At 49.1% G+C, this 11902-nt stretch overlaps 1 long non-coding RNA gene across 1 annotated transcript; it reads right to left on the minus strand.

Annotated features, from left to right (window-relative positions):
• Window positions 1-7253: 7253 nt before the first annotated feature.
• On the minus strand, window positions 7254-11293 carry LOC144258238 (uncharacterized). Its single transcript, XR_013344649.1, has 3 exons — window positions 10959-11293; window positions 10435-10513; window positions 7254-7523 (listed from the first exon to the last, which is right to left on the minus strand). It is a non-coding gene; the product is annotated as an uncharacterized LOC144258238 (long non-coding RNA).
• Window positions 11294-11902: the final 609 nt, after the last annotated feature.

Raw genomic sequence — 11902 nt, forward strand, 5'->3', positions numbered from 1 at the left:
TTCCCCCTTCTTTGAGTAATGGGCCTACTCTGTCCTTGATTTTCCTCTTGCTTCTACTGTATTTGTAGAATGTTTTCATGTTACCCTTTATGTCTCTAGCTAGTTGGATCTCGTTTTGTGCCTTGGCCTTTCTGATTTTGTCCCTACATACTTGTGTTATTTGTTTATATTCAGCCTTTGTAATTTGACCTAGTTTCCACTTTTTGTAGGACTCTTTTTTTTTTTTTTAAGATCTCTGAAGATCTCCTGATTAAGCCAGGGTGGTCTCTTGCCATACTACCTATCTTTCCTATGCAGTGAGGTAGTTTGCTCTGGTGCCCTTAATAATGTCTCTTTGAAAAACTGCAAACTGTCTTCAATTCTTTTTCTCTTTGGACTTTCTTCCCATGGGATCTTACCTACCAACTCCCTGAGTTTGCTAAAGTCTGCCTTCTTGAAATCCATTGTCTTTATTTTGCTGTTCTTCCTCCTACCATTCCTTAGAATCATGCACTATCATTTCATGATCACTTTCACGCAAGCTGCCTTCCACTTTCAAAGTCTCAACCAGTTTCTCCCTAGTTTTCAAAATCAAATCTAGAACAGTCTGTCCTGTAGTTGCTTTCTCTACCTTCTGAAATAAAAAATTGTCTCCAATACATTCCAAGAACTTGTTGGATAATCTGTGCCTTGCTGTGTTATTTTCCCGCAAGATGTCTGAGTAGTTGAAGTCCCCCATCACCACCAACTCCTATGTTTTGGATGATTTTGTTAGTTTAAAAAAAGCCTCTTCCACCTTTTCTTCCTGGTTAGGTGGTCTGTAGTAGACCCCTGCCATGACATCACCCTTGTTTTTTACCCCTTTTATCATTACCCAGAGACTTTTGACAAGTCTGTCTCCTATTTCCATCTCAATCTCAGTCCAAGTGTACACATTTTAATATATAAAGCAACACCTCCTCCCTTTTTTCCCTGCCTGTCCTTCCTGAGCAAGCTGTATCCTTCTATACAAATTTTCCAGTCATGCATATTATCCCACCAAGTGTCTGTGATGCCAACTATGTCATAGTTGTGTTTATTTACTAGCATTTTTCTTCCTGCTTATTCCCTATACTTCTTGCATTAGTATACAGACATCTGATACTGATTTGATTTCCACAACTCCACTTCCCCCAACCCCGTTCTGTCTTCTCTCTCCTTTATCCCTGCTGTAACAGCCCATGCTCCCCCCAATTCCGACCCTTCTCCCAGGTCTCCATGTTCTACCTGTGGGCTTTGGTCACGTGCCCCCTTCAAACCTAGTTTAAAGCCCTCCTCACAAGGTTAGCCAGTCTGTATCCAAATATGCTCTTCCCCTTCCTCAATAGGAGGACCCCATCTCTGCTTAACAGTCCTTCTTCTTGGAACGGCATCCCGTGGTCAAGGAAGCTGATGCCCCCCTGGTGACACCATCTTTACAGCCAGGCATTTACCTTCAGGTTGCACCTGCCTCTGCCTAGGCCGCTTTCCTTGACCGGGAGGATTGAAGAGAACACCACCTGCGCTCCCAACTCCTTCACCCTTACTCCCAGAGCACCTGTAGTCACTTCTGATCTGCTGAGGGTCGTACCACTCAGTATCATTAGTGCCCACGTGGATGAGTAGCATGTGTAGTAGTCAGAGGGCCAGGTGATCCTCGACAATCCCTCCATAATGTTTCAGATATGGGCCCGTGGCAGGCAGCATACCTCCTGGGATGCCATGTCAGGGCAACAGATGGGTTCCTCCGTCCCCCTCAGAAGAGAGTCACCAACCACCACTACCCTCCATTTCCTCTTGGGAGTGGTGGCTGCGATCCTCCCAGCCTTGGAGGTACGTGGCTTCTCCTCCTCCACCTTTGGGGGTGATTCCTTATCGCTTGTTGCTCGGGCAGCACATCACTTTCCATCACTCTGGTGGGTGGGTTGGGAGTAGGGGGAGCACTGCCTGCTGCCAGAAGTAACCAGCAGCCAGTGTCCTCCCTGTGACAGAGCCATATCCTCCTCCCCCGGTGGTGTGACAGCAGTCCTCTGTAGCCGGATAGTTTCCTCAGCCTCGGATGTCTCCATATGAATATTCTAAAGGAATTCCTCATGGGCACGGATGCTCCTCAGCCTAGCCACCTCCTCCTGTAGCTCTCCCACCTGCTTCCTGAGAGATTCCACCAGCAGGTACCTTTCACACTGGATAGTCCCCCCAGACTCGCCTTCTATGAGTGGGAAATACCACAGTCTCTGCAAGTCCACACCATGATCTGGGTAGAAGAATCCTTGGTTAGGTTGTCTGTCTGGATACATAGAAGATTAGGGTTGGAAGAGACCTCAGGAGGTCTTCTAGTCCAACCCCCTGCTCAAAGCAGGGCCAACCCCAACTGAATCATCCAAGCCAGGGCTCTGTCAAGCTAAGCTGGGCCTTAAAAGCCTCTAAGGATGGAGATTCCACCACCTCCCTAGGTAACCCATTCCAGTGATTCACCACCCTTCTAGTGAAAAAGTTTTTCCTAATATCCAGCTTACCCCACTGCAACTTGAGACCATTGCTCCTTGTTCTGTCATTTGCCACCACTGAGAACAGCCGAGCTCCATCCTCTTTGGAACCCCTCTTCAGGTAGTTGAAAGCTGCTATCAAATCCTCCCTCACTCTTCTCTTCTGCAGAATAAATAAGCCCAGTTCCCTCAGCCTCTCGTCATAAGTCATGTGCCCCAGCCCCCAATCACCTTCGTTGCCTTTCACTGGACTCTTTCCAATATGTCCGCATCCTTTCTGTAGTGGGGAGCTCAAAACTGGATGCAATACTCCAGATGTGGTCTCACCAGTGCCAAATAGAGGGGAATAATCACTTCCCTCGATCTGCTGGTAATGCTTCTACCAATGCAGCCCAATATGCTATTAGCCTTCTTGGCAACACTGTTGACTCATAGCCAACTTCTCATCCACTGTAATCCCCAGGTCCTTTTCTGCAGAACTGCTGCTTAGCCAGTCGGTCCCCAGCCTGTAGCAGTGCATGGGATTCTTCTGTCCTAAGTGCACGACTCTGCACTTGTCCTTGTTGAACATCATCAGATTTCTTTTGGCTCAATTCTCCAATTTGTCTAGGTTACTCTGGACCCTATCCCTACCCTCCAGCATATCTACCTCTCCTCCCCAGCTTAGTGTCATCCATGAACTTGCTGAGGGTGCAAGCCATCCCATCATCCAGATTATCAATGAAGAAGTTGAACAAAACCAGCCCCAGGACCAACCCCTGGGGCACTCCACTGCCAACTAGACGTTAAGCCGTTGTTCACTACACACTGAGCCTGACGATCTATCCAGATTTCTATCAACCTTGTAGTCAATTCATCCAATCCATACTTCTTTAACTTGCTGGCAAGAATACTGCGGGAGACCGTATCAAAAGCTTTGCTAAAGTCAAGGTATATCACATCCACCACTTTCCCCATATCCACAGAACCAGGTATCTCATCATAGAAGGCAATCAGGTCAGTCAGGCATGACTCGCCCTCTTGGTGAATCCATGTTGACTCTTTCTGATCACCTTCCTCTCCTCCAGTTGCTCCAAGATGGATTCCTTGAGGACCTGCTCTATGATTTTTCCAGGGACTGAGGTGGGGCTAACTGGTCTGTAGTTCCCCGGATTCTCCTTCTTCCCTTTTTTAAAGATGGGCACTGTATTTGCCTTTTTTCCAATCATCCGGGTCCTCCCCCAATCACCACGAGTTTTCAGAAATAATGGCCAATGGCTGTGCAATCACATCAGCCAACTCCCTCAGCCCCCTCGGTTTTCTAAATAGTCCTTAACCTGTTCTTTCACCACTGAGGGCTGCTCACCTACTCCTCATACTGTGTTGCCCAGTGCAGCAGTCTGGGAGCTGACCTTGTCTGTGAAGACCAAGGCAATAAAAGAAATGAGTACTTCAGCTTTTTCTACATCATCCGTCACTAGGTTGCCTCCCCCATTCAATAAGGGCCCCACGCTTTCCCTGACCTTCTTGTTGCTAACATACCTGTAGAAACCCTTCTTGTTACCCTTCACATCCCTTGCTAGCTGCAACTCCAATTGTGCCTTGGCCTTCCTGATTATACCCCTGCATGCTCGAGCAATATTTTTATACTCCTCCTTGGTCATCTGTCCAAGTTTCCACTTCTTGTAAGCTTCCTTTTTGTGTTTAAGGTCACCGAAGATTTCTCTGTTAAGCTGGTCGCCTGCCATATTTGCTATTCTTTCTGCACATCGGGACGGTTCATTCCTGTGCCTTCAATAAGGCTTCTTTAAAATACAGCCAGCTCTCCTGGACTCCTTTCCCCCTCATATTAGCCTCCCAGGATATCCTTCCCATCAGTTCCCTGAGGAAGTCAAAGGTGCAGGTGAGGAGACAGGAGCGGCGTTGGCTCTGGTGGTGCGGCCCTTCCTAACCATAGCGATTATATTACATCTCCCTCCCAAACTCCCCTCTTTGCGGTCCCCTGTTTGCTAGCTCCCCTTGGTCACTTAGCCTCTGGCTTTTAAGGCCTTCTCTCCTAGGTCAGCCCTACCCCCTCATTAATCACACAGGGGGAGGGTGATCACAAGGCTGAGTGAGGCTGATCAAAGATGACCAAGGATGATCCAGGGAACAAAGGCTCAAACAATCCCCAGACACACAATCCCAACTGACCCAGCAACTGAAATAACTGAAAATAACTGAAGTAACCTGAAAGAAAAACACTAACAGCCAAACAAACTCACTCATCCCAAAGTTAGTACTTGCACCTTGTTCATTCAGTAGGGGGATCTCCTTCTCCCCCTCTCAAATTCCTCTGTTTGCAGTCCCCTTCTCTGACTTACCCCGATGTAAACCAGAGGAAACTCCACTGAGTTTCATCAGTGTAGACAATCAGACCCAATGTTTCTTCTTCGAGAAGTGTCCCTGTGGGTGCTCCACTTTAGGTGTCTTGGTGCCCTGCCCTTGTAGTCAGAGACTTTTGGTAGCAGTGCCCCGGTTGGCCGCACATGCATGGCAGCCATCTTGCACCGCTGCACACGGTTACCCCATGCATGCAGCCAACTGTCACCCAGTTCATTCTCCACCACCTTTGGTTTCGGTCGGAACAACAGTAGTGCCCTTAACAGCTCTCATATTTCTCTAATTTCTGCCTCTTTCATAGTTATTCCCTCCTTACTGATTTCTCCTTTCATTTTTGTTCTGTTTACCATTTAAAAAAAAAAAAACTTTCCCCCTCTTTTTATTCCCGCCTCAGGCAGGCAGTCGCTGAAGAGACATTAGACCGGGATTATTCCCATTCTCTATTCAGCTTCACCTCTTGGACATGCCTGGCTCTCCAGGTTTCAAGCGCTGTCTCACCTGAAGACTTTCAATACCAGTGACAGACAGCCACGCGCATTGTGTCCATTGCCTGGGGGGAGACACACATTACCCAAAAGTGTCCCACCAGCAAGAAATTCAGTAAAGACAAGGAAGGCTAGTGACCTCCAACTAAAACTCTTAATGATGGAGAGCTCCTTCCGACCTGCCTCCAACCTCGAGTCCAGGACACCTCCTCGCCAGTCCTCACCTGCAGCTGCCTCACCTATGGGGTCCTCTTCAAAAATGACTGCTAAGGACCCTGGTCCTAAAAAAGCCACAAAAAAGCAGTCTCACTCTTCGCTGCACCATGATTCGCCTCCTAAAAAGCGATCTCTGACCACAAAAACTGCCCCAGTACCAATGGCATCGAGAGCGCCGGACCACGAGATACCAGGACCATCCGGTACTGAGACGTCCTGAGGAGCAAAAGACCCGGTGCGATCTAGCTCTCATAGGAGCAAAATTAAGGGTACGTCTATACTACCTGCTGGATCGGTGGGTAGTGATTGATCGATCGGGAATCGATTTATCATGTCTAGTGTAGACTCGATAAATCGATCCCCGATCGCTCTGCCGTCGACTCCTGTACTCCACCCCGGCAAGAGGTGGAAGCAGAGTCGACAGGGGATCAGCGGCACTCAACCCCACACCGTGAGGACATGAGGTAAGTTGACCTAAAATACGTCGACTTCAGCTACGCTATTCTCGTAGCTGAAGTTGCGTATCTTAGGTCGATCCCCCACCCGCAAGTGTAGACCAGGCCTAAGCCTCCTAGCTTGGCACCCAGGGAACAGAACAAACCTCAGGCACAGAACAGTGCTATGGCGCCATCTGCTGCACCAATACGATATGGCAAGTCTACGGCACCAACAACACTCCCTCTGGTTCCCAGCCTGAGCTTGCCTCTGCCACTGGTACCGAGCCTCCCAGTACCGCCAAAGTTTGTCAGCCAGGCAGACCTCCTCATTACTTCTGGGAACTCTGTGTTTCTGCTCCAATGGTACCCCAGCCAGATCAGTGCCAAGCTTTTTCATTACATCCACTGGAATAGGAGGAAGTGGAGACAGCAGTGGGCACCCCTCGCCACTCCTCTCCCAAACCTGGACCCTCACAGCCGCAGGGCGTAGGTTGGCAACCCCCAAAATGGGTGTCCCCTCCCACCGCAGTGGGCATACTGGGACACCTGGGCATTATACAGAGCCCAGAACCTCCAGCCCTCCAATCCACCCAGGTCCAGGACGCAGCAATCACCTCTGACATCAGCTCCAGCTTCCCCAGAACTGCTGGAGGAGGAAGCCGAAGAATCTGTCGACAGACCAGAGGGTGACACCCTCCCACCTACCCACATCTTGTCTTTGTCTCTGGATAAAACAATAATGCCACCTCCCCCAACATCGGGAGATTACTTCAAATCCTTTCAGGGTTTGTTTAAAAGAGTAGATGATTCACTAGACATCTCACTGGCTGAGCTACCAGAGGCTCAACATAAGTTGACAGATATACTACAAGCTTCTCCGTCAGCCAAGATAGCACTACCCATTAATGCTGCCATTATGGACCCAGCAAAAACTGTATGGCAAATGCCCGCCACAGTTCCACCTTCTTGAAAGAAATCTGACAAGAAGTACTATGTGCTGGTGAAGTGAGCTGAGTTTTTGTTTACCCATCTTCCCCCAAACTCATTGGTGGTAGAAGTAGTTAATCAAATGGGGAAGCAACTTCAGACCAAAACCACCCCCTATGATAAAGGCTGGAAACCTAGACCTCTTTGGCAGGAAAGCCTATTCATCAGCGACCCTGCAGTTTCACATAGCAAACTATTCTGTGTTACTGGCCAATTACACACACAACACTTTTTCTCAGATGTCATCTTTTATTGAGCACATTCCAGCTGACAAAAAAAGAACAATATAAGGCCAATATAGCTGAAGGTTTCCTCATCGCTGGAATGGCCCTGCAGGCTTCTCTGGATTCTGCTGACACAGCGGCCCGCTCCATCGCCACATCCATTGTCATGCCGAGAGCTTCATGGCTCCATCTCTCCGGCTTCCCCAGGGAAGTTCAGATGACTATAGTTACCTTTTGAGGGGCTAAAATTGTTTGCAGAGAGCATGGATGTCTCCTTACACACCCTGAAGGACTCCTGTATGACATTAAAGACACTCGGAATCTATGTCCCTGCAAACAAAAAGAAACAGGGCAGATTCTATAACCAACCAATTATTATACACCCTGCCTAAAGGACATTATGACCAACGCCGCAAGCAGAGCCAGATGAGACGCCATCAAATACAGGAGCAGTCGTCTACGTCTCAGCCATCCACTTCTAGGCAAATGTTTTTAAGTGTTGGTCAAGGACACGAGAACCCCACATTCTCCAATTCCAGAGTCACCTCCAATTTCCATCCCATTTGTGGACTGCCTTACACCCTTTTACCCAGTCTGAAGAACCATCACCTCAGACAAGTGGGTTCTGGAAATTACCCAGAAGGGCTATTTCATCCCCTTTGTTTCTATCCCACCTACCCACCCCCCTTCCCTGTTCCTCTTCAGGGACCCATCTCACGAGTACCTGTTACAGCAGGAAATAAACCATCTCCTGCAACTAGGTGCTGTGGAACCAGTATCGCTTCAGCACAGGGGGCGGGGGTTTTACTCAAATTACTTCCTCACTCCGAAGAAAACAGGCAGATGGACGCCCATTCTGGACTTGCACAAACTGAGCAAGTTCATGAGAACCCAGTGCTTCAAGATGGTAACCCTAGCAACCATAATTCCAACATTGGAGAAAGGAGATTGGCTTTTGGCCCTCGATTTACAGGATGCTTACTTTCATATCTCTATCCACCCGGCACACAGGAGGTTCCTACGATTCACTCTGGGCAACCTACACTACCAATACAAGGTACTTCCCTTCGGCCTCTCCACGGCTCCAAGGGTATTTTCCAAAGTACTAGCCGTTGCAGCAACACATCTTCGCAGGCAGGGTGTGATCATATTCCCCTACCTAGACGACTGCCTGCTGAAAGCACCAACATACAAGGAGGAGGTTCACACCACTGACACCACTCTAACCCTATTTACAAACCTAGGGTTACAAATCAACCTCCAGAAATCCACCTTGACCCCAACCCAACAACTGGACGTTATAGGGGCACACCTTTATTTTGCCACAGTATCAGCACGGCTACCCCAATGATCAGAAGGGTACTGTGTTAGTCTGAATCTGTAAAAGCGGCAAAGTGTCCTGTGGCACCTTATAGACTAACAGACGTATTGGAGCATAAGCTTTCGTGGGTGAATACCCACTTCGTCGGATGCATCTGATGAAGTGGGTATTCACCCACGAAAGCTTATGCTCCAATATGTCTGTCTATAAGGTGCCACAGGATCTTTGCCGCTTTTACCCCAACAGTGGTTTCCTGCCTTAACAAACCTGGTTACAACAGTAAGACACAGCCCACAAACATCTGCCAGAATGTGCCTACAACTTCTAGGGCACATGTTGGCTACTACTTTTGTCGTGAAACATGCCAGGCTGCATATGAGATGCCTACAAACCTGGCTATGCTCTGTCTATATTCCTCATAGACAATTGATCAACAGATGGCTTACAATGCCCAGCAGAGTGAAAGACTCGCTCACATGGTGGACAAAAGAAACAAATGTCTGCTCAAGCATTCCCTTCCAATGGGAAACCCCATCAGTCACTATCACCGCAGACGCCTCTGTTGTAGGATGGGGGGCACACTTGTACTACAACACCATCCAGGGCTGCTGGTCCCTAGAGGAGTCAAATCTCCACATAAATCTACTGGAGCTCTGGGGAGTTCGAAACGCCATCTCTTTCTCCCACTGATCCACAACAAAACTGTCCAGATTCTAATGGACAACTTGGTGACTATGTTTTTTATAAATCACCAAGGAGGGGCCCAATCTTACCTGCTCTGCATAGAAGCAGTCTGCCTCAGATCACCATGAACCCTTCTCCTCCAGCCTCATCTGCTGACACAGGCAGTGGCGTATTAACGCCTAGGCCGACAAAGCCTAGGCCTAGGGCGGCAAAATTGCAGGGGTGGCAAATTTATAATAGCAACCAGAGGCTGCTTCCCCCGGCGCCGGTTCGTGCCCTCTGCCCCCAGCCCCGCCCCAACTCCACCCCTTCCCCGCCCCCTCCCTGCCCCTATTGGTCCCCTTCCCCAAATCCCGGCCCTGGCCCTGCCTCCTCTCCTGAGCATGTCACATTCCCCCCTCTTCCCCGCTCCTTTGCGAACCTGTTTAGTGCACAAGCACTGGCAGGAAGAAGCAGGACCCGGCGGCGCGCTCAGGGAAGGAGGTGGAGCAGAGGTGAGCTGGGGGGGGGAGGGGGTGCGGCAATTATTTCAGGGCCTAGGGGCAGCAAAATCATTGATCTGCCACTGGACACAGGATGCCTCCATCACCTCAACATTTCAACACTTTGTCTCAAGGCCTGATTAATACATAGCTGACAGAACTTGAAACTTGCTGTTCCAAGGAAGTTCAAGACATTCTACTAAATAGCCGACATCTCTTCACACACAAAACATATGCACACAAGTGGAAAAGATTCTCCATCTGGTGCCAAGACAAGCAGATCACTCCACAATCGGCCCTGTTACCTACTATCCTTGATTACATATTGACACTCAAAAAATCAGGCCTCTGGACTAGTTCACTCAGAATACACTTATCAGCCATCACCACCTTTCACGACAAGGTGGACAGAGTCACTGTTTTCACCCATCCACTGACTAAGCGCTTTCTCAAGGGTATAGAGAACACCCCACATTAAGGGACCCAACCCCTATGTGGGACCTCAGCCTTGTTCTCTGTGCCCTCATGGGCAAACCCTTTGAACCGCGAGCGACCTGCTCATTCCTATACTTATCCATGAAGGTCGCCTTTCTAGTAGCTATCACATCAGCATGAAGGATGGGAGAGTTGGGTGCCCTAATGGCACACCCACCTTATACCACATTCCTCAAGCACAAAGTCATCCTACACCAACACCCTAAATTCATACCCAAGGTTGCCTCCCTCTTCCATCTCAATGAACTCATTTACTTACCTGTATTCTTTCTCAAGCCACACACAGACAACAGGGAGACATCCCTTCACACACTAGACGTCCGCAGAGTGCTGGCGTTCTATGTAGAGAGAACAAAAACATTCAGAAAATCATCCAGGCTATTCATATCCACAACAGAATGATCAAGAGGCCAAACCATTCCCAACGGAGACTTTCTAAATGGGTCTCTAATTGTATCCAATTATGTTACCAAAATTACAGTCTGCAAGCTCCTTCTGGACTTTGCACACACTCCACTAGAGCTATGTCCACATCCATAGCCTTTCTCAAAGATGAACCCATCACAGATATTTGTAAAGCAGCTACCTGGGCATCGCCCCATACTTTCACCAAACATTACGCCCTGGAACAGCAGTCAGCTGCAGACGCTCACTTTGGACTATCAGTCGGTGCTCTCCACCATACATAAGCCTCTCCTTTCCACCGAGGGGCACTGCTCTTCAGTCACCTAAAGTGGAGCACCCACAGGGACACTCCTCGAAGAAGAAGAGAAAATAACTCACCTTGTGCAGTAAGTGAGGTTCTTTGAGATGGTTGTCCTTGTGGGTGCTCCACTACCAATCCTCCTCCCCTCTACTTCGGAGTTTCAGCTCGATCTTCTGGGGTAGAGAAGGAACTGGGTGATGGTTGGCTGTGCACTCTGGGTAACAGCTCAGAGCAGTGCGAGATGGCTGCCGCTCGTGTGTGGCCAATCGGGGCACTGCTACCAAAAGTCTCTGACGGAAGCGCAGGATGCCAAGACACCTAAAGTGGAGCACCCACAGGGACAACCATGTCAAAGAACCTCAGTTACTACACAAGCTGAGTAACCTTCTTGTATATCTGTGCCACAGCTCTGGTGTCCATTCCACCTGTCTTTGCGGGGGTCATATTTTCTTTCTAACAGCAATATGTATAAAAGCAAGAAATTGACAGCTTGGCATGACAATATTAAGTACCAAAACCAAACTTCACAATATTCTGGAGTGAGAGGGGAGGAAACTTATCAGCTGTCACCACCCTTGGTCTCTAACAGCTGAGTTATCCCCACTTCACATCTGTCAAGGAAAGCTTGGCAAGCTGTGATCAGTCAACAGACTTTCCACTGTGCAAGTGGCTCCCAAACTTGTTCCGCCACTTGTGCAGGGAAAGCCCCTGCCAGGCTGGGCTGGTTTGTTTACCTGCCGCGTCCGCAGGTTCGGCCAATTGCGGCTCCCAGTGGCCACGGTTCACTGCTCCAGGCCAATGGGAGTTGCTGGAAGCGGAGCGGGCTGAGGGATGTACTGGCCACCGCTTCCAGTAGCTCCCATTGGCCTGGAGCAGCGAACCGCGGCCAGTGGGAGCCGCGATCGGCCGACCCTGTGGACGCAGCAGGTAAACAAACTGGCCTGGCCCGGCAGGGGCTTTCCCTGCACAAGCAGCAGAACAGGTTTGGGAACCACTGATCTATATGTATTTGATCTGGTCA

Source organism: Eretmochelys imbricata, chromosome 1 (genome assembly GCF_965152235.1).
Source record: "Eretmochelys imbricata isolate rEreImb1 chromosome 1, rEreImb1.hap1, whole genome shotgun sequence".
NCBI classification, from domain to species: Eukaryota; Metazoa; Chordata; order Testudines; family Cheloniidae; genus Eretmochelys; species Eretmochelys imbricata.